Here is a 25,000-nt window from a genome sequence, read left to right as displayed (position 1 = left end):
TAACATTATTTCCCTCCACATGGCAGAGTAGGTTCAATTCCTTATTCAGCTGCATACGTATGTCACATGATTAAAACCTTCATTCACTGGACTCGAGTCACTATATGAAGATTACTGCACACATTCTGTTACACTGAGATGTCTTTTACTACAACTACAACCCCACAACACCAGCCCCACACATGCTTTCATGTGAAACATATATATATTCAGGGTCGCGATGGGTCTGGAGCCTACCTGGAATCACTGGTCGCAAAGTGGGAGCACACCCTGGAGGGGGTGCCAGTCCTTCACAGGGTGACACACACTCACTCACACACTCACACGTATGGACACTTTTGAGTCACCAATCCACCTGCCACCTGCCAGTGTTTTTGGACAGTGACCCGGAGCAGGTCCCTGGAGCTGTGTGACTGCGACACTAAAGATTATATACAAAGATGATGATACAAAGAGGATATCACTTAAAGAAAAGAAGAGTAACCAAGAAATTACTGAGGACTTATTTTTCTTTAAAACAGAAGCTCAGTTTAAGTTTAAAGTGTGACCTTGAGATGCTGCCTGTCTGTGTGTCTCTCACAGTCTCGCCGAGAAATCACGGCATTGTTTATTCACTTTGATTTGCATGCACGGGATGTGCTCCCCCACACACATCTCTGACTACATGAGACGTGTGTTTCCTGCCCTCCCTCACCCTCTCACCACATGCACATATATCCTTACTGCACCCCCCTACACACACACACACATACCCCCATCTCCCACCCCTTTAGACCTGCCAAATCTGCACTCTAATGAGGGTGTATGTGCACTTACTTAAGGGTGCACTGATAAAACTCGTTCGATATAAGGCCACCTCATGTCATGCCAATCAAACTTTTTATTTCTCCTCTGTCTGAAGGGGAAGTCCACCAATTTTTCTAAATGTCTTGTTTGTTTTAACACATAAATACATAGGCCAACAGTTGGGAACACTTTTTTTAGCTTCCCCCTGCTGTTCAGCTTTTCTGCTGGACTTTGGATAGTGTTGGCACATTTTACATATACCTTTCCACCATTAAAGGATTTCTAGGCTGAAACTTTACCTCCAAACTACTTCAAAAGTGCCCTAAGCATTATCTGTAACCACCTCGTATCATACCACTCTGTAACCTTGCTTTAAAAGCCATTGAACTAATTGGACGTCTGGCTCCTCCCACCATCACTGAAAACAATCCTGACTTGGTACCCTTCTCTATAAGGAATGCTTTCAGCTTTGCCATTGAACTCTATGTGGAAATTAAAAACTAAATAAATAAAATAATAATTCTCCTTCATGCTTTAACACAATGCGTTCGCACATATGTGGAGAACAGGCTGCCCGCATGAGGCGCTGGTGGCCCTACGCCTGGCACATCAAAATCAAACCCACTAAAGAGAATCGGTTATGTGCCACTCCCCATTAGCCCACAGCCAAGAGGGAGATAATGAGGGTCCACGGAGAGAAAGAGGAATGTTTCCACCCTGTTAGTGACACGAGGGGTGAGAGAGAGAGGGAGAAGATGGGAGGCAGGGAGAGGGAGAGAGAGAGAGAGAGTGGGGGAGACAGAGAGAGACTGAGACTTCAGGGAATCATTGCTTTAAGTGGGAAAAAAGCAAGCAAGAACAAAAGGGAGGTTCTCTTCTTCTTCTTTTTTTTTCTCAGTCCTGTCAGCGTACGAGGATATCCCACTCGCTCATTGTGTGGAATACTGTACACACACACACACACAGGCATGAACACACTTCACGTATCTGTATGTCATTCATTATATATACTTATGCTTTGTGTCTGAGAGGTGTCCATGCATATTTATCTAGCCTCTGTTATTATCTGCCTCACACTGTACTGTCTGAGGGTCTACACACATGAGCATAGAGGGTCTAGTGGCACTGATAAAAAGGTAGCTGTGACATTTCTAATTTTCCATGCGCCAGCCCACTCCATTTTCTTCCCTGCTGCGTCCTCCATGCTACAGTAAGCCTCTAGGATTGACAATAATTACGCCGGCACACAAAATGAAGAGCGTAATGTGAACACAGCTTTGCCATAATTGCCTTTTCATTATTTGCTAACAGAGAGCTATTCAGTCATAAGAGAGAGATTGCATAGTAATTGGCTGACAATAGGATGCTGGGCCTCTGTTCAGAGGCACTGGTAATTTTTGTGTTGCGGCGAAGCTGATGCTTTTTTTTCTTCTTCTTTTTTTCTTACTCTTTTTTTTTTATTTTTTTGCTATTATTAAAAATCCAAAGCATTAAAGTGTAATTTAAAACTACAATTTCCAGCATGAATGAAAATGGTGGTATTACCATGAGCCCCCCATTTAGGGTGGAACATCCTATTAGGTGAATTAGCTGCCGAGTTGGTAGGTTTCCATGTTCGCTGCCTCCAAACCAAATGGGATTTAGACAGCTTTGTTTCAGTCGCGCTCACTCATTCTCACACACACACACACGGATGCAGCACACACAAACCCAAAATGCAACACACATCCATTGGCAGGATTCGTACACTCACAGAGCTGTGTGTGCATGACTCTTCACTACACTATAGACTGCTGAAATACAAAGGATTAAAGTATAAACGTTATATAGGACATCTTTAAAACATTGAGGCCATGTGAACACATTCAGTTGTGAACATCATGCAACATGCCATAAACAACTGTCCAGCTCTGGGCTACGGAGCAGTAGAACTGCAGTTCCCTAGTGTGATGGAGCTCCATCTGATGCCTTTCATGCAATCAAACCCTTATTAAATGTTCCAGAATCTAATCTAAAGCCTTCTTGAAGCTGAAACTTCAGTAAAACAGTGTAAACTCTTTTAGAAGTATAACTGGATAAGCAGGTGCCTAGAAACTATATGAACAGTGGTGATCAGAACTAGAGCTGGAAAACTCTGAAGTACATCTTAACCAGAGTAAATAGACCACGCAGAAGTTTAACAAAAAGAGATATCAAATTTACACAATTTCCCCCCCTTAGCCAGAAAGGAGCTGATCAGTTAAGACATGGTTGGTGTCTGAAGTTTGCCTTTTAGTGTTGCGCTAAAGCTACAAGGCTAACAACATAGAACTTAAGGAAGATTACACACCACAAAATCGCCAGCAACTCCACGCATTTATCGTCATTTATTTCAGTCCTCACAGGCATGAGTTTGAAAGGTAATCTCAAACACACTCATCAGAACAGCTTCCAGCCTTGGGCTTGTCTGAATATTTGTCTGCATTGAAAGATTACAGTATTTCATACATCATTAGAAAGCACCTAAGCAGTTTTACTTAAGCTGGATTCTTTTGTTAAATTTGGAGAATCAATACATTTTAAAAAATATGTACAATGCTACAAAGTTGTTTTCAGACTGCGACCTTGATGTAGTATGTGGTGGAGCATCATTTCAATACACTACAAACTGTGGTAGCCCCCTCCAGGGTGGTGTCCCGCCTTGCACCCAATGATTCCAGGTAGGCTCTGGACCCACCGTGACCCTGAAATGGATAAGCGCTTACAGATAATGGATGGATGGATGGACAAACTGTGGTAGTCAATATTCTATGCCCTGACCCTCCCTCCACTCACTCATTGAAATGGACAAACCCAACTTGTTCTAAATACTGAATCCAGTTTAGACCGTCTGACCTGAGTACATACTCCTCAGTGTTTATGAAAGCCTTCTGTGGAGAGTAAACAACTGATCAAGACTCTTTTCTGAACTGCACAACATGATGACTCTACTTTAAATTCAGTATCACACCATTTGCACTACAAAGCTTAATTACAAAACACATTTTAATAACAGCATGCATACATTATCCCCCAGGCTCTGATGATGTACATCACTGTCCATTGTTGTATCCGTGCTTGTACCTACATAATATGAATGTTCTATACAACTGTACATCCACGTTAACAAGCTATGGTTCAAATCAGAATATTAAGAATGTGCAGTGAGGAAATGCTAGACTGAAGTAAGAGAAGGTCTGAAAATACATATCAATGCTGTCCAACTAAAACATTTTGTGGATTTTTAGTTTACTACATCATTTGAACACAGCAGCTGTCCTTCACATCATGTAAAAATATCACAATGAATGGACCAATACAAATGCTCCAAAATGACTTGGAGTTATATCATTCACTTTCATTGAAATGTAAGTTTTAAACTGTTATAGTCTGGTTTCATTAAAAAGGTTTGTTTGTATATAGGGCGGCATGGTGGCGCAGCAGGTAGTGTCACAGTCACACAGCTCCAGGGGCCTGGAGGTTGTGGGTTCGATTCCCGCTCCGGGTGACTGTCTGTGAGGAGTTGGTGTGTTCTCCCTGTGTCCGCGTGGGTTTCCTCTGGGTGCACCGGTTTCCTCCCACAGTCCAATAACACACGTTGCAGGTGGAATGGCGACTCGAAAGTGTCCGTAGGTGTGAATGTGTGTGTGTTGCCCTGTGAAGGACTGGCGCCCCCTCCAGGGTGTATTCCCGCCTTGCGCTCAATGATTCCAGGTAGGCTCTGGACCCCCCGCGACCCTAAAATTGGATAAGCGGTTACAGATAATGGATGGATGGATGTTTGTATATAGGCCACGCTCGCTCCTCTACTGCCCAGGACTTCAGGAGCTGAACCAAAGGCCTTGTGATCAACATGGAGTGATAGCAAAATTTCATACAGATACTGCCAGAAATCAGGTGCTTTTTTATCCCCACTTTTTGACATTCATGGCTTGAACTGGTTGTAACAGTCACGTTGGCCACTGATATTTAGATGATTACATTTTTATAGTAATGTATTATGTTTGTGGGTGGCACGGTGGCGCAGCAGGTAGTGTCACAGTCACACAGTTCCAGGGGCATGGAGGTTGTGGATTCGATTACCGCTCCAGGAGTTGGTGTTTTCTCCCTGTGTCAGCGTGGGTTTCCTCCGGGTGCTCCGGTTTCCTCCCACAGTCCAAAAACACACGTTGGTAGGTGGATTGGTGACTCAAAAGTGTCCGTAGGTGTGAGTGTGTGAGTGAATGTGTGTGTGACTGTGTGTCGCCCTGTGAAGAACTGGCGCCCCCTCCAGGGTGTATTCCTGCCTTGCGCCCAATGATTCCAGGTAGGCTCTGGACCCACCGCGACCCTGAACTGGATAAGTGGTTACAGACAATGAATAATAATGAATGTATTATGTTTGTGTTGTCTACTGCTTTCTTAAGTTGTTCACTTTTAGACTAGATTGTCAAACAAAATGGGTGCGAGGTGAGAACACACTCTGGAGGGGGCACCAGTCCTTCGCAGGGCGACACACACTCAAACTGAGTGCATATATTACACAAAAAAGAGCACCACAGATATGTTTTTATACAGCTTATATTTCGGCATAATTTAATGTTTCCATCCACTAGTGGCGCTGTTTTGCTGAATCCACATGAGATTTTTGTCAGTTCCTGGAATATGAAAACAGAAACAGTGCTCTAAACTGTTGCACAAGAATGTTACACAAGAGAGAATCCTGCTGCTTCTAACCTTTGGGAGATTACATTAAGGGTTATAGGTTTAGGGTTAGAGTAGTGAGTTTTCCTGCATTAGTAGGCATCAGTAATTCACATGTACATCCACAATGTGTGAACAATATTGTGTACACCTTGTACAAACCTTGAGAGTGGTCTTTTATTTGAATATGTATGAATTCACCTTGAGGAGAAAGAGAAAAATAAAGTTTTTATTTTTATTTATTTAGTCTCTTTTGGCTTTTGTTGACACTATTTTAAAATATAAGCAGCTTATTTCAATACCTGTGCAATTTACGATAAATAAACCAACAGATATTTAAATATGAAAGTCTTTCGAAGTCTAAAATTCAGATTTTTATGATAAAAACTGTATGGTTTTGGAGACTTCTTTCTAAGGTTTCCTCATAACGGTGATGAAAACTGAACAAAATGGAACCATACTGGTCTGAAGCGCACTTATCTGACCTTATTTAACCCTAAAGTGAACTGAACCTAGTTGCACTGAACCGAATAAATCCCATTTTCGACATGATAACAATAATACCAACCTGAAAGTGTCTCGACCGAGGGCAGAGAAAGCATGGAGGCCATGCCACTGACTCTGGTGGAAATTGATAGGGGAGAAAAAAAACTGTGTTAAGTGTCTGGGAGTGATTTTTGAAGCTGTAATTCCATTGATAAGCCTCCCGTGTAAGCCTGAAGCCCTGGCAGTGTCGACACACTGTAAACTAGTGATTACTGCTCATCTAGACCATCATCACATCCTCACAACAAGCAGCCGGAGGCTAGCTCACTCACTCAGTATCTCTATCTCTATCTGTCTCTCTCTCATTCTCTCTCTCTCTCTCTCTCTCTCTCTCTCTCTCTCTCTCCCTCTTCCCTCCCTACCCCCATGTTTGAGGTGTGTGCTGGTGTCATAATTATCTAACACCGGCCTGTCTGCTGCTCTTATTTAGTAATTAGCTTCACCAAACTGATTGGTATGGCTTCCTGAATTCATCCCTTTTAATGTTTAAACATTTACTTTGTGCTTGAAGGATTTGTTTGTATATACCCCTGCATGTGATGAACGCTTTTCAAGTAATTGGCTCCTAGGGGACGGCACTTTCTAACAGTTAAAGCATAATTACAGCCCCTATGAAATGTTAAACTGCCCTGGCTGTCTCCCGCACCGGCTTAATTGCGCGCAACAAGTAAGGCAGGCTTTTCATTTTGTACCATCATAAGGCTGGACTGAACTTTCATGGAAACACAGAGAAATTTTGTCGGGGAGTAAATAGCCTCTCATATGGTAATTTCGTGGAACACCAAAGCACTTTGAAAGGCAGGGGGCTTATTGAAACCATTGCCGGTAGCTGCTCTTGCCCTCTCCATCTCTCTCTCTCTCTCTCTCTCTCTCTCTCTCTCTCTCTCTCTCTCTCTCTCTCTCTCTCTCTCTCTCTCTCTCTCTCTCTCTCTATCTGTCTCTTTTGCTTTTTTCTCCTCATGTTGGATACATGAGAATTGAAGGGTATTCACGTGCTTGTGGGTGTGGGTATATGAATATTTGTGTTTATATATATATATATATATATATATATATATATATATATATATATATATATATATATACAAAAATAATTTGGCACATTGTTATAACAATGTACTTACACTGTAATAAAGCCACTTTCAAATAAACTGTTACAATCAGTAGTGATTAATTGATAATTATTTTGCAAAGTTACTTGACATGAGTCAAGTGTTTGTTATTTATTTGACCCCAAATCTAACCCCAAATGTACTGCTTGTCTATATAAAAATGAATACATATAAAGATAACTCGACATTATTTTGTAACTATGAGTCTATAAGCTCGATCACATGAACCTAAACATAGAAACAGGTGAAAAATAAATTAAAAATTCTTCCCATATTTTTTTATGAATACAACTGAGAATGACAGGGTTATTTTGTTAAAGGAGAAAGATAAACAAACAAAAAACATACTTAAATTTAGAATATATATAAAAGGCAAAGGTAATTCAACAAAACAGAACAAAACAATCAAACAAAACCGAGACACTAGCCGTTTTCAGCAGTGCTGGCCTTTCCTCTGTACTGTTTTTCGAGATAGTTGCCCACACTGGTTAGTTATGCGGCACGATATCTTTGTTTGATTCCTTAACAACGCGCTGCTGCATCGCCGTTATTTATTTACCGCAACCCTGATCCCGGCGCAAAGCTCAAACTGTTTAGATTTGAGGCAGTGTCTTTGAACTGTCAGCGCTTTGTTGTTCTCCTCGCAGTTCCCTGATTAGAGATTTAAATATTAAATGTTAGAACAATTGAGAAATTTAATGTGATCCTTAAAATAATATGTTGAATTAATAGGCCGAATTATAATTCTCTTGGCTATTCCATCAGACATTCATTATTCAGAGGGAAAAAAGGCAAACGGATTTAATAGGGAAATATCATTTTGCTCTCATTTATTCATAATGGAGGGAGAGCAGTGGTGTGTGTGTGGGTGTGCAGATATGGCTGTGTGTCTGCGTGCATGCGTCTGCGTACATGTGCGTTGGCCTCTTGCGGTGTGAATATGCAATTATGATTTTTCTTCATGATCTCCTTTCATAATCTCCTTTCTTCTCGTTCTTCAGCGTCGAAAATAGGACACGCTCTTTCATCATGCCATCCACTTAATATCCTTCCACTGTGGGCTCAGAGGCTGAGGGTAAACACACAATGTTAGCGTTAAAGGCCGACACTTAACATCAGAACATCTTCCAGAATGCCAAACAGAATGTGTTCTTTATATGATCTTATCTTCACTGTAGCAGCGCTCTAGTGTGTGTTTTTTATACTGCTCTTCTTTATAGATTCTCAATAACATCTGAGCAACATCTGAGCTCCTGACTTCAATGGGATAATGCAGTAGCCTTTGCAGCAGAACACAAGAGAGTACAGGAATGATTGCTGTAGTTTTTCTGTAGTTTCCGCATGCACTGTCAATTAGAGTCGATTCAGTTCAGATGCCTTTGGATGTTCTCCCATTTTCAGAACAAATTTAGAAAAATATAGGATAACAAAACCAGTGTTGTCAAAATTCTTCATGATTTAAATGTTTAGCGTAACCATGACTAATGTGGAAGTAAAATATTCTCATGCAATCATTCCAAAACCACACATTTTTTGTTGTTTTGTTGTTGTTGTTGTTATTACTTTCCTTGCCTTTTCGTTTCCAAGAAATGCAAGCTTTTCAGAAGCTTTGTAGCTTGTAAAGATATTGATGACAGAAAGCCTGATTTGGAACAGTTTTGCTGGAGAAACCAGGCCATTACTCCTCACGAACTCCATCCAGGGATACACACCCACCACATTCCTGTGGATCCCTCCTTATCGAAACAGACATTCGTTAATTTGCTTAATATAAAACAGACTCATCTGCCGTTACTGTGGTGCCATCAGTTTATAGCCATAACAACCTTCGTTCCAACTAAATGACAACGAGTGTCTTATAGCCTGTGATTGCTGTAGAAACTGTGGTATTTCTTACAGAGGCTTCTTTCTGTAGGTCTTTAAATGTGAGCATATAAACCAGACCATTTTCCACTGCTTTATTGTATGTTATATGTTCATTTAATGTGTATATACGTCAAAATCTAAGACAAATGCATTGTTTACTAAGGAATTAAATGAACCTGCCATGAAACCTGACCACCACTCCCGTCAAATGGCACAAAAAGATATAGGAACACATGCCTGATACATAAAAACCTTAATCTAACCTAAAGAACATGTCAATGTACAGTGTATTTGTCTTATATATGCACATAATATATTGGAATACACGTTATTTTCACTATATTTAATTACTGTTTACATTGCATCATGCAGTAACAAGCCTTCTTTCACAGTCACTGTGTTGAAATGACAATAGATGTAACAACAATGCAAAAACTACATAATAACTATGTAATAAAAGTTACAAAGCTTTTGGGCATGTTTTACAAGTGTGATCTAAACCAAACTAAACATAAATATATTGAAACTTTGATAAAGTGCTTTAAAACTACATAGTAGCAATGTGTAATTTTTCAGATGTATATTTATCATCATAATTACATAAAAACTACAAAAAAAGATGTAGATCACATCAAAATTGGATGCAACTTTATTTTCTGAAATTTCTTACATTATGTTATGCCTTAAATGTTCATGAATATGGTGAATATGAAGTAAGAATAGTATGTATTTATTTATTTTTACAGTGTAGTGCCGACCCACCTCTGGAAACAGAGATTAAGCTTGCTTTCTGCCCTCTGCTCTGTATCTTATTTTCCAATTCTTTCTCCTGGAGGACTCTTAGTGCTGCTTCAGTGCTGCCATACCTTTCCCAGCTTAACCCCAGATGTTTATCATGGCTGGACACAGAGAAGTAGAGACTGAGCTTTTTGTCTGAGGCAGTCTTTCAGGCCGTCTGATAGAGGATCCTGTTTAAAACCCCCAGTAAAACCCTGTGTGTCCTCAGCTGGAAACCATGAACCACAGCCACTGTACGTTTGACTCTAACAATTGAACTATTCTGTGAGGGGAAGGAAGAAATCGTGCAGTCGAATAGCTTGGCGTATTTTAGGGGAAACAAAGACATATGTACTCCTATACCATCACTGATTGTAGAAAGACTTTTAATTGAAAATGTAACAGAAAAATAGTGTGCCTTTCAATGTCCTGCTTTGCCAATTCATGTACGTATGCGCATGGGGTCAATCAAACACTACATGTGTAATCATATTCACTGTTGTCCTCCAAGCACACTGAGCTGCCTGTTCAGACCCTGTCCCTCATGATACTCAACATCCCAGCTGCCAAGTCTAAGATTTGTAGCCCAGAAAATCAGTGCTATATGTGTCAGATAATGTCAGTTCAAAAAAGGTTCCCAGTTTAGTAATATCATGTGTTTCTACACCCCCTTCCAAAAATACCCCACATACCTACCCATAGTGTGTGTTCATTTCCACACACTGGAACATACATACAGTGTAAACACATGCACACTTTGAAAAGACCCACCCAGCATCGCCTCCTACACACACACACACACACACATGCACTGTAAACACACGGCCCCTCATTAGCTGTAATGAGATGTTATGGGAAGCCCTTGAGTCTATTGTGTGTCTTGGTTCTATTGTTGTAGTTGTTTATGCGTGGAGGATCATGGCTTCAGCTTCAGAAAACCACTGCATTCTTCTCCTCTCTCCTGCTCTCAGACGCCTGAGGGTGTCACTTTCAAACACTGCTGTCCTCCTTCTATCCTCCCTGCTTCTGTCGTCCTCCTGTTGCTTTACTCAATACGCCCCTGCCCTGTGATTGCCCTCTTAACTTTTAAAAAGATCAGCGACCTGTCTGTGAGGTGTGTGTGTGTGTGTGTGTGTGTGTGTATTGTGACATTCAGCTTAATCCTTTGTGGCTACTCTGCTCATGGTTGCAGCTGTAAATGAGTTCTACTCAAATATTCACAATATAATATATATATATATATATATATATATATATATATATATATATATATATATATATATATATATATATATATATATATATATATAATATAATAATGACACATACATGTTGGTAACAGCTTTCACTGTAAAATGTAATTTTACTAAATGTGTAACTGAATGTGTAATTACATATATATTACATATGATTTAAATAGTAACAACAAATACATTTGCATAAGTGAGAATAATTACTAAGAAATTTAGAGTGAGTGAGTCTGAGTAAGTGAGTGAGTGAGTGAGTGTGTGAGTGAGGCTGAGTGAGTTATTCGAGGTGAGTTAGTGAATCTGGGTGAGTGAATGAGTGTGTGAGTGAGAGAGGGAGTGAGTGAGTGAGTGAGTGAGTGAGGCTGAGTGAGTGATTCGAGGTGAGTTAGTGAATCTGAGTGAGTGAATGAGTGAGTGAGTGTGTGAGTGTGTGAGTGAGTGAGTGAGTGAGTGAGTGAGTGAGGCTGAGTGAGTTATTCAAGGTGAGTTAGTGAATCTGGGTGAGTGAGTGAATCTGAATGAGAGAGTGAGAGGACGAGTCTGAATGAGAGAGTGAGAGGACGAGTTTGAATGAGTGAGTGAGTATCTGTGACTGAGTGAAAGTATAGTGTCAGTGAGTGAGTGATTATGTTTGTGAGTGAGTGAATAGTCAAGTGAATATGTATGAGTGATTGAGTGAGTGCTGGTGAGTATCAGTCAGTGAGTGAATGGGTGATTGTGATTATGTGTGTGAATGAGTGAGCGAGAGGGCACGTGTGTGATTACATGTGTGTGATTAAAGGAACATTAGGTAAGATATTATATTTTTGTTCCTGGGCTCCCCCTACACTTGCAGAATGTAATTCACTTTAACAGCACTGTCCTGAAAGTTACACTGCCTCCAAAATGTACACAGTGAAGATTCTGCAGTGCCGAGCCTGGAGTAACAATAACAGAGGCCCTATTCTCCCTATTGTAAAAACAGTGCTCCTTTAAGTGATTGTTTAAAAGTAATAATTAACATATGAAATAAGCCCATTGCCATTGCCATTAATTAAATATGTACTTTGTAATTCATTTACTTTCTAAGTAAATTACAGCAGTGTTACAGACTGTGTCTCTGAGAAACCTGGGAATTCTTTCACTGTACAAAAGTTCTGCATCCATTTTTTTTTCCCGCCTTGCTCCTGCTGTGATCCTGCTCTGTTCTGAGTTGTGTTACTGGAGTCCCACAGCACATGTCTTCTGTTATTTCTTCCGCAATTATAAGTGTGACACTAACCCAGTCCTAGTGTATGAGACACGCATGGGTAAAAGTGCAGACATCCGCAGACAGCTACTGCCCATAACACCACACAGTAATTGTGTACGTCCACAATCTGACCACCAGCGTCTTATTTTCTCTCTTTCATTTCATTCTGTCCATACTCCAACTCCTTTGTGTCCTTTTCCAGGCCACTTAGGCGGCTCTGTGTGATGACAGTGTGCTGAGACTCCACAGCCGCACACACACACTCTCACACACACACACTGCTAATTAGAGCATTCCGGCCTATTGTTGTTATGGCTCATTTACAGCTATTTACACAGACTGACAGAAAGACTGGGCTTTGCTCAGTTGAGTTTGAGTCTGTGTGAGAGGAAAGACCCACGTGCTTCTTCTATTTCTTTATAACATCACACTAATACACAAGCATCCTTGTCAATGAATGAAGGACGATGATCACGACCTCCAGAACTGTGTATTACTAGAGCTACCCAATATTTCTTTTGAGACACTAGAAAGTTACTACCTTTATGCCTTTAGAAACCTCTTCTACTGCGGTCTATATCCAGAATCGGTGTTTCTTTAACTCCTCAGATCAAAGTAGTAGTTCTTTTATGTTTCATTATATTTCTTCACTAATTTACACACACGTTTCCATTGATCAGTCACTCAGTGTGTACATACACTCAGAAAAATGCATAACCAAATGCCAACTACTTCATAATGTTCCACTTTATGCACTATATTTGACATAATGTGATTAACTCAAGGACTCCATGGCTTCCAGGTGCTAAGTCCATGTCCAAGTCAATGGGTTTTGCCCATTAACTTTAATAGTATTGCATATGCATGTTTGTGTGTAATTAAATAATAATTACATAGTTATTATATAGGAATAACATGACTAAAAATTTATTAAAGTACCTTCCTTTATAAGGTGAAATATAAATATGTCTATGTCATTCTACCACAGCAGTGGCTAATAGAATAAGAATGCTGCTCTGTAATTTGAAGTGTAAAACATCATTGTCATACTGAATTTCATCAGTACCTGTTATGGTTAACCCTGAGGTTTCTCTTCATTCCTGAGGTCTGCCAGACACCGCCCAGTCTAAACTACAACTGACACATTCACACTAAACCCATCTGCTTTAAATGATGCTGTAGAACATTTTGATTTGGGGGGGATACCACTGCCCCCAACAGTCTGCCCCAAAGGTGACGCCCCAACACCTTTTCTTTCTAATCGCCCTTGCCCTCGCGACCCTGAGAGCTCAGAAACCAGAGAGCAGACGTCAACGGGGAATCTCTGCTCAGCCTTATTGAGGTCTGAAGCCCAATGTTAGTGGAGCACTATAGAAGTGGATTGCTTTAGAACAAGTCTGAAACCTCATTCATTCATTCATTCATTCAATTTCTGTAAAAATCACAACTGAAAGAGCATTTAGAAAATCTCTTTGTAATTATTTACAATAAATATTAAAGGAAACGTCTTTCTTCTTCTGAAAAGTGTGCATTTTGGACACATCATACAGTAGTGGTAAACAAATCCTGAAGCACTGGATCTGACTTCTGGGAAATGGCATGTCATGCAAACACATAAGACTCTGCAGATATAAGAAGAGCTCCAAATGTTTTGTAGCATTTCTGAGTTATGATTCATAGTTATTTTATTTTCAGGAAGCGAGCACATTTCCACTGGTGTTTCACTAAAAACGACTCACAGAAACAGGGCTGTAAACTGTTGTGGGACAATCCCAGAGCTTCTAACCTTTTGGAGCTTAGGGTTAGGGTTAAAGTTAAGGTTAGATTTAGGGGTTGGTTTGTGGTTATAGTTTGTGTTAGGGTTATGGTTACGTTTTAGAGGCAGATTTGAGGTTTATTTTTGGAATTCACTGATATATCCATAAATAAATAAACATATTTCATACCATTTTATAAATACTGAATATGTATTTTCAATACAATATGTACAAATTAACATTGAGACTCGGCTGGGTTTGTGGAATACTTTGTTAAATTGTTGATTATTTACTGAAAATGTTTATCTATAAAACACTAACTGTAAAGAAAAGTGCAGAAGGTTCTTAACCTTTAATGTAGGGTTAAATTTTTGTTGTATGGGATTTTATTGGTTCATTCCTCAAATAATCCTCAGTCTAGCTCAAATGCACTTAGAGAATAGAGAGAACTAAATGATGGAACAATAAATACACCAAATGATAAAAAAGATGTAAAAAAATAAAAATAAAAAATAACCCAAAATACCCCATCCATTAGAATCTAATCAAATAGCATTATTACAGTAAGTAGTGATATTCTACGTGTTAATGGGTTGGTTTAACACTTTCCATATCTCTGCTTGTGGCAGTGTGGTACACAGTAAACTCACCAGGGTTAAATCAACAGTGTAATAATTTAACACTCTCAGTGTTAACACTAATAGTGTTGATTTAAAGAAGTTAACACCGGTGAATTTATTGTGTATTATCTGTGGTTATCATCTAATTCCTATCAGTTAATAAAGACTTACTCATGTTAAATCAGGAGTGCTATCTACTTAACAAACCCATGTGATGAAGGAGAATATCTGGAAGCAGACACTTGTTCACAACACATCTACTTAAAAATCATTTTATTTTACAGTACTTACGACTCTGTATTTACTGTAAATAAATTAAGAATTTTGCATAGTATTGTGCCCTTATATAAAATGCACAGACACATGCACACACACACACACACACACACACACACACACACACACACACACACACACACACACACACACATACATGCCCCTCCTCCACTAACGTGACTTCTCCTCATGTGGCCCTAGCCTTGATTCCCTAACCCCTGGAATCTGAAGCTAACAAACAGTGGTCTTCCTGTACAGCGATGAGCCCCTGTCACCGTGGGAACCATTGTAAACTGTTTGCGGAGGGTATATCTCTGTGACTCCTCACACATGACCCTGCTATTACACTTTAACACCTCAATCATGTTTCATAACACAGGGCATAACACAGAGCAAACTAACACTTTGCTCAGGAGGGGAAATGGCACTGGAAACGAGGGTTACGGCCCTATTATTGTCTGTTACAACTCTGCCTCTGCCCTCCTCCACCCCCTCCCCCCAACACAAATAATTCAGCTGACCTTCTACTGGCCGCTCTCTGCCTGGACACGGTGGCGCTGGATGACTCTTTTAAGAGGCCACACCACTGCAAACGGCTTTTTATTCACCTCTCACACGGTCAGAGAAAGATACAGCAGCTGAAAGAGGGAGAAAAAAAAGTCTGATTACAGAAGAAAGGTCCTCTACTGAAGATAAGGAGTCTACCTGAAGAGGCTATACACTTCTTGTAGACCGGGTGCACCCTTTCTCCTCTCTCTCTCTCTCTCTCTCTCTCTCTCTCTCTCTCTCTCTCTCTCTCTCTCTCTCTCTCTCTCATACATTAACGTATGTCCATTTCAGTGGATTATTAGGAACTGTTAAACAGTCAGTGTGTGTTTAATTAATTAAGATGAATAGACATAGGGACGATAAAGCTTTTACTGAAATTAGACTGTTTTAGGGCTGTTTTAATGTCTCTGTTTTAATTTTTCATTACGTCTTTACACACTACATATACACAACTTTCTGAAATGACTGGTAAATAAACCTATGAAAATATAGAAAGAACAATCAAAGAAGCAAGATGTTCCTACACCAACAGAAGCCAAGCAGTGCTGGTTAAATAAGTACAAAATGAATGTAGATCCATATAAAGTATTAATTCATGAAAATAAACGCGTGTGTGTGTCTGTGTGTGCGCAAGTGTGTGTCCTAAGGTCCTAAATAAAGAACGATATCCATAATACATTGGAGAATGAAAAACGGTGCTTTATTTCCCTGGTGTGTGTGTGCAGTGTATATGAAGGTAAAGAACAGCTCTATTGATCTGGGTTTTCATTAGGTGAAAGTGTCTCCCTCAGAGAGCCCCAGCAGACCTCACACACTCTCTTCCTTGCTCTCACTCTCTCTCTCTCTCACACACACACACACCCACACCCACTAAACACTCGCTGAAACATCAGCCGTTTGAATCATTATTGAAACAAGGCATACATAATGCAAATGAATTGGCCGCTGCAAGCAACTCATTTTAATGAATGCAGATCACAGCCTATTGCTTAGATTGAGTGGAACACAACACACACACACAAACACACACCCACACACACACACACACACACACACACACACACACATGCACATACCTCAGAGCACATCCAATGTGTTAAGTAGTGGGGAGCAAGATTAAGTGGATAGTGTTTTACAGTAGACTGCCACACTGTGGACTGGAGGAACAGCATTAAAACTATGTACAACTATATAAAAGGTGTATAGCATGTATTATAATATATGCATTGTGCAGTGAAATATTAATACTGTGAAATGTATAAGTATATATTTTATTCTGCATCTCAAGACATTCATATTTTGCAAACAGCAATTGCATAATAATAATAATAATAATAATAATACATGTTTTCATAAACATTATAGTTTATATATCAGCCGTATAATTAAACAGAACAATCTCAAACAAAGTACTGTATTTATTGACTATAATAACATTTTTTAATATTAATTTATTGAATGAATATCAGTCGTAATAATTAATTTCTGAACATCTAACAGTAACTAACAGTACTTTAAAACCACAACGCATAGACAAGATATTATATGTAATTACTGTATATTTACCTACTGTTAAACTATTAAACTGTAAAATGTATTACTGTCAAATACTGAATAACCTTTACACTAATAGGATTATAACTATATGGCATTAATGTAAATATAACTTTAAGAATATTGTCTTTGTATCAGTTAATTACTACGTCCTTACTGTTCAATTTAATTTTCATATGCTTTCTATTTGAAAATCGTTGTTGAGATGCCCCCAATGTATCCAAACACAGCTGAAACCATATGAAATATTATAAAACTCACACACACACAGACACACACACACACACACACACACACACACACACACACATAAACTGCTTATGTGAGAAGAAGAACGTTTTACAGTATTGTTTGCCCGACTAGACTAGATGTTGCAGTTTTTGGGGGAGTTTGAGATTAAGCGTCTTTATTACCATTACAATCTCACAGGCCTTTTTTGGAGCAGCGTGCTCCTGGTGTGAAGTGTTGGAGAGATAAGAGCAGGATGCCAGGTCTCATCAATGGGAGCACTTATCTGCCAGGGGAAGTGGGAGCCAGATTGCACTTCAATCCACGCGACAATTGTGCATTATCTTAACCGCTTTGAGGTATTTTCTCCGAGAGCAACTCGGATGCTTAGGAATGCTTTTTATGTACCTCCCGAGAAGTTCTTTCCGCGACTTTTCTGGGCACAAAACAAACAGCTGCATGGATTAAAAACAAATAAATAAAATAATAGACGATTGGCTGATTTTTTCTTTTTTTAAATCTACAAACAATGCCCTCAACACTTCCATTCATTTGTCCTACACTGGGATCTGATTTGTTTCTAAAAATACAATCAGTAAAGTAAGCCATCTTATGGAAAGAAAAAAGAAAAAGTGGCTGCTGATTTCGACAATGTGCTCCTTTCAATGACGAGCTTAACTTCTGCCCCCTTTCCTCTTGTTGTAGAGTGATAAATCTGGAGTTGTAATCTTAAGCACTCCTGCCGATTACGGAAAACAAACGAGCGAACCCAACTCTCGTCCCAACTTCTTTAGCTGCGGTTTTATCTCTGGAGCAGGGAAGTTTTGCGATAAGTCTGCCCTGTCTCAGTCTCACTTAATGCCTGGGTTAGGGGGCACAAAAGGATGCTAAGGGTTTCTTAATGCCAGGCAGAAGCACGGCAGGCTGCAGGGTGAAGATGTAGCACAACACTACAGCAACCCATTGTTCATGGGGTATTCTATCACCTGCTGGCTCAACACATACACACACACACTGCCATGAGAAAAGTAGCTTGACTAAACACAAGCATCCAAAAGTACTCCAGGAATGCAGTGTTTTCTTGCCGGGTTTAGCAGTATCACATCTTCTGAGCCTTCCGCTGGAGAAGTGACCTGGAATTGCAGAGATTTCGCTTGTCGTGCCCTCTCTTTGCCACTCGCACTGATATGAATTCATCCTACCCTTGGCTTATACACTTGTAGGATGGTGTTACAAAGCCCTGTATCAACAGTTTTGGGATCAGTCAGAACTCCAGAACTGGAGACTTCTAACAGAGTAGTTACAGTGTAGCTTTGCCAATGCTGGGAATTGAGTTGGAACAGGCCTGCGCATGGATGATTTGGGCAACATGGGGCTACAGGGATATAAGAAATGTCTTACATGTTTTAGCTTCAGAAAACTTGGAATCAAACAGTTAGTGACTGCATTAGCATGTCCCATAGCTTAATGAGGATTCCCCAGTGTTGTAAGAAATGAGCCTGGAGGTTGTGGGTTTGATTCCCGCTCCGGGTGTGAGGAGTTGGTGTGTTCTCCCTGTGTCTGTGTGGGTTTCCTCCGGGTGCTCTGGTTTCCTCACACAGTCCAAAAACACACGTTGGTAGGTGGATTGGCGACTCAAATGTGTCAGTAGGTGTGAGTGTGTGAGTGAATGTGTGTGTGTGTGTTGCCCCTTGAAGGACTGGCGCCCCCTCCAGGGTGTATTCCTGCCTTGCACTCAATGATTCCAGGTAGGCTCTGGACCCACCGCGACCCTTTAGATACAACATAGAGTGCTGTTAATAGGCCTCAGATATGCATGAATAATCTAACGTGGTCAGTGTCATACTTACATATTATTGGAAACCCTGTAAGTGTACTAGCAGACATTAGCAAAAAGCATAAATATGAACACAGTTTTATTTATTTATTTATTTGACCTTACACAATGTGCTAAGAAATTGTGCCTCCACACACAGGTGCCTTTTTATTCCATTCTTTGAGATGTAATAGCTGTAATAGTTAGATTCCACCACTGCAGTAGACCATTGTCAGATGATGTTTATGAGGCATTCTGCATTGATGAAGAAATATTTCAGGCATGTATCTTCAGAACATATCTGTGGGAACTGCCTTGGACTGTGTTCCAGTGCACTGTGGCCTGTAGCTTTGAGCTCATGGAGGAAGTGAATTCCAAGCTGGTTAGCAGCCGGCTTAGCTTGCTGTGTCTGCACTCTGTCTGTATTTGTGCTATTACATAATTAAATTTGGACTTGGATGTTGCTTTTTAAGAGATTATGGCAGCATATGTTGCTTGAACATGTGCCAGTCTGTGAAATAGAAGTTCTTTCATGCTCCCCCCACTCTCTCTCTCTCTCTCTCTCTCTCTCTCTCTCTCTCTCTCTCTCTCTCTCTCTCTCTCTCTCTCTCTCTCTCTCTCTCTCTCTCTCTCCTCTCTCTCTCTCTCTTTACCAGCTTTGAACACTTTATTGAAAATCAGGATAGGCTCTGGTGCCAACAGTTAATGAATTGGTGTTATGATCTCAGGCCAAAGGATGTTGGTGAGCTATAATTTAGAATCAACGTTTGCAAAAGGAATTGGAAAGAAAATGAAGTCGTCAAACAGCCGAGACCTGGACTTTAGGAGATTGACTTTAAGATGTAAAACCAAATGCTCTTTTCTAATCCACAATGAGGGGAAACAAGCTTTCAGTCAAATCCAATGTCATGATTATAGCATGTAATACACACCCTTGCCAACTTGCCCTAACCTGTCAGTATCAGGACATTATGCCTCTAAAAATGTGAAATGCACATACTGCTCCTAATTCTACCCTTATGTAGGGCTTAGGCTTAGGCTTAGTGTTAGTTTTGAGGTTAGGGATAGGGCTTGGTTTAAAGGGTTTATAAAACACTGGATTATACTGACCCTAGGTACTGAAGTTTAAAAATTAGATATTTCATGCCAAGTTATTTTTGCTTGATTTCTACTCTACCATTCTCTATGAAAGCACAGGGAGAACACACCAAACTCCTCACAGACTGTCACCCAGAGCGGGCCTCGAACCCACAACCCCAGGATCCCACCTGCTGCGCTACCCCTCTCCAAACTTTATATATTTTATTAAAAAGAACCTTTTTATGTTATTATTCCACACAATTCATAGTTATATCGAGTAAGCTCCCATCACTGGTGGTGCTGTTTCTCTAAATCCACTCAAACACTTTGTTGTGTATCTGAAGTAGGGCTACAGAAACAGTGCTGTATTCCATTTGCCAGAGTGTTACACAAACACAAAACAATGTGTTTCTTACTTATTGGAGTTTAATTGCAGATTAATTTACCTGCAAGTTTAGGGTTAGTTTTAATATTATGTTTGGGTTAATATTGGGTTTTAAGCATTAAACAAGTAAAACACGCACAGTGGCTTGGTGGTTAGCACGTTCGCCTCCCAGCGCTGGGATCTTGGGTTCAAGTCCATCTGGGTGGAGTTTCCATGTTCTCCCCGTGTCTGCGTGGGTTTCCTCCGGGTGCTCCGGTTTCCTCCCACAGTCCAAAAAACATGGAGGGTAGGTGAATTGGCTTCTCTAATAACTGTCCTGGTATGTGAATGAATGTCTGTATGTGTGAGCCCAGATATGGATTGACGCTCTGTCCTGGGTTAAACCCTAGTGCCCGATGCAGTCCTCCAGGTGGACGGTCGTTTCTGGTTGAGAGTACGCTGTACGCGTTTGGCTGCCGCTTCTCACCAGTGTGTGTGTGAATTGAGCGTTCTGAGCAGTGTAGATTGTAAAGCGTCCTTGGGTGTCTAGAAAGGCGCTATATAAGTGTAACCCTAATAATAATAAAAACACACTGAACTTTCTAATTTTTTGATGTTTAATGTTAGGTTTATGGTTAGGATTAGGATTCAGGTTAATGTTAGCTTTGACTTTATGGTTAGGGTTATGTTTTGTAGGGGTAAAGTTAAGGGGGAATTATTATTTAATGCTGGGTATAGCAGAAATTAATTTAAACATTCACAAATACATTTAGTACAGTGTATGAACCCTGGGAATGGACTTAGTCAAAAAAAATGTACAAATTCACCTTAGAACCAATAATACATAATAAATATGTATATTTAAAATAAAAACAATAATTTTTTTATCAGTGCATTTAACAGTTCCTTTATCAGTGGTTCTGTCACAACCAAAACCTTGTATCTCCATTTTATTTTTTCTTTGCTAGTTTTCACTTTTTTTTTTTTTTATAATTTCTAACAACACTCATTTTTCAGAATGCTGTTGCAGCCTCTGTACAGTTGTCATATCAGAGATTTTAATGAGCTGTTGGTCCAACGATTATGAATACTCGACCCTACCACCTCACACACTCACAAACACAGGGTATTCCTCTCCCTTCCCAGTGTGATGAAACATGGCTCCCTGTCATCCTTCCAGCCTATATATATCAGGTGTAGGCCTGGGGGATGCTCTAAGTGGTTATTTCCGGTCATTATTATCAGAGGGACACAATATGGGGTGGAGTATCAGAGGGACACTATCTGGTGTTCACCCAATAGAAAAAAAAAAAACAATGCTGCATTCATTCATGGGCTTCATGGGTTCATTTAAAATAAATTCTGAATGATATTCATAGCTGATAAATTTCTGAATTTAATATGTGATTATGTACTGCATTAAATGTAAATGTATTGTTATATGATTTACACTGTAACCATAGTGAAAGTGAAAGTAATACCTGCCAAAAGAAAGATGTATTTACCCCTGTTCATTACAGACGAGCTCAAATCGTTCAGCAGGCGGTTATAACCCTGTGGATCCCGTAAAAACAGTCAAGAGATACACTCTAGAGAGAAATTTAGTTCTAATCTCTCTCTCTCCCCCTCTTTCTCTCTCTCTCTCTCTCTCTCTCTCTCTCTCTCTCTCTCTCTCTCTCTCTCTCTCTCTCTCTCTCTCTCTCTCTCTCTCTCTCTCTCTCTCCAACCTCAACTACATTCCCGTAAGACATGTTATAATGGATAAGACAGGAGACCCCCAAGACATTACCAATTACAGACAAAATTGTACCAGACTGAGAGAGGCCACACTTAGTCCTGTCAGCATGAATGTGTGTGTGTGTGTGTGTGTGTGTGTGTTAGATTTTTGGCCTATGTGTCCATGAGACTTACGACTTCTTTGCCAGAAGAATTCTTCTAGATTCATCTAACAGATACTTTTACCCACAGCAACTTACAATTATCACATCACTGTGCACGGCTATTCTAGTGTTAGGAGTCTTGCCCAGGGACTCTTACTGATGTAGTATGTCATGGTTACCTGAGCTGGGAATCAAACCATAGACTTTTTCATAGCAGGCAGCGGTATACGTCTTTAATTGGACGTTCCAGTGTTGACAGTAAATTGACTACACATTAAAACTAACTTGGATGCAGTATCACAGGGATTCTGTCAAAATACAGCACAAAATCTATCTGACATACACTCTATCGAGTGAACATTTATTAAAAGGGCACCATTGGTCTGCTTGCTACCACAAACTGAACCTTCCAGACTCAGAGGAACTCATGAACCTGGAAACTGAGAGGAAATTCAAGCTGGAGGAACAGGCAGGCCTTGCCCTTAAGCGAGGAAATGCATCATACCCTGAGGGACTTGAACATGCGATCCCAAGAGACAGCTGTAAGTACTAAACATACAGAGTTTGTTTCAGGAGAGCATTGTCTCCCAATCTCGAGCAAATGTGCTTTATACTGCCTCTGGTGAACTGATGGACGTCTCTCAGGATTGTAAGATATGACCTACGAACACAGAAGCTAATAATCCATCGTATGCATTGCCAAAGAATAACCATCTAAGCAAAGCGCTTCCTAAAAATAACAGACGTAGACCAAGTCCAGCAGTGACAGTGGTTAACTGTGCATCATTGAAGGTCATTGCTGTGAAGGTAAGGCCAGACCGATATAAAAGACTCTCTCTTAGTTACAGTCCATTGTTGTGTATTAAAGGTGCTGTGGCTGTTTTTGCAGGTGTTAAGGAGAAGAGCAATGATTCAAGTTTGACTTCCTCATTTAATTAACTGCCATTGTGACTCTGCATTGTAATATAATGAGACTGGTCTCTGACCCTGAAGTTACTTTTAGAAAAAGTAAAGAAATATGAGAGATCAGGAAAGAGTTCTGTGTTAATAAGCAATAGCTGTGTGTGGTTTTATCGGTGACGATGTTAGCACTGTACCATTCAAAATCATCCTAGAAAAACACCGTCAGTCACTTCCCTGACATTGTGTGAACACTTCATAACATAAGCCTTTATTCAGTTCATCTAAGTTACATTTAGATTAATATTTATTTGAAATAATTTCCCGTTTAACAAACATTAACAGTTATAAAAGTGTTATACCTCAACAAACCAGAGAAAGAGAGGTCAGAAATATGACATATTTTGGTGTTTGTTGGTGTGTGTGTGTGTGCTAATGCTGTGAAATGCTTGAGGGCGTTTGCATGTGTATGTGTGTATGTGTGTGTGTGTGTGTGTGTGTGTGTGTGTGTGTGTGCGTGCCTTTTTCTAAAGACAGGAAAGGGTCCTTGTTTGTTTGTTTTTCTTTCTTCAGCTGCTCCCTCTTCCCTTAATTCAGCCATTGTGGCTGCGGCGGCGGTGGCGGCGCGCTGATGACATCACGGGGCCAGCGGCGTTTGATGTGTCAGTCCTGAAGGAACCACTTATAGCAATTAGGATATCCTTGAACAAGCGTTTGCGAAACATTGGCTGGTTTTGGCATTTGCCTCCCGTCCCTGCCTACTAACTAGCGGGGGTTTGATCTGCGATAATTACCCTCCCACCAGCCCCTCGGCTCTGACAGCTCGCTCCCGTGGAGAGACCCTCGCACCGCGGCTACTCGCTGATTGCATCAAAGTGTCAGAAAATTGCAACATCAAAAATAATAACTGATATTCCGCCGCCTTCGCCTCGCTTTGAAATTTCCTTTAAAATGCTCTCTAATTTGTGTGCCTCTCTCTCTCTCTCTCTCTCTCTCTCTGTCTCTCTCTCTATCTCTCTCTCACTCTCTCTCTCTCTTCTTCACACACATGTAGACTCAGACTGAGAGAGAGTGAGAGAGAGAGAGAGAGAGAGAAAGAGAGAGAGAGAGAGAGAGAGAGAGAGAGAGAGAGAGAGAGAGAGAGAGAGAGAGAGAGAGAGCTTAAAGCAAATAAAAGCAGGGGGAAGTGCATTCATTATTGAACTGCTATTTACATATGGCAGACTATTCTGTCTGAACTGGCATGAAATAGATGAGCCCCTTTTTTTCTTTTTCCAGAGGCCTCTCTCTCTCTTATCATCCCAGACCTTCAGTTTCTCTCTCTCTCTCTGACTCTCACCCCTTTTCTTTCTCAGAAATCCTCTCCCCTGCTTTCTCATCCTTCCCCATTTCTCCTCCCTTTCTCTTTCTAGACTCCCATGCCTTCTTCTCTTTCTTTTTCTCAATTTCTCCTTCCTCTTCCTTTACCAAGCTCAATGATATCCCCCTCTCTCTCTCTCTCTCTCTCTCTCTCTCTCTCTCTCTCTCTGGAGTCTTACTCTTATCATTCTCTTGGATTTCCTCCTATTTCCTCGTCATCCTCTATTTCCTCACCTCTCTCTATTTCTATGACATTCATTCCTTCCTCTCTCAGTTCTATTTCTCCCTTTCACCTCTCTCTTCTCTCTGACACGTGCAACAGGATTCTCTTCTCTCTCTCTCTTCTCT

This window comes from Hoplias malabaricus, chromosome X2 (assembly GCF_029633855.1).
Source record: "Hoplias malabaricus isolate fHopMal1 chromosome X2, fHopMal1.hap1, whole genome shotgun sequence".
In the NCBI taxonomy this organism is placed as follows: Eukaryota; Metazoa; Chordata; class Actinopteri; order Characiformes; family Erythrinidae; genus Hoplias; species Hoplias malabaricus.
The sequence above is the reverse complement of the archived record's forward strand: the minus strand, read 5'-3'. Positions refer to the sequence as shown.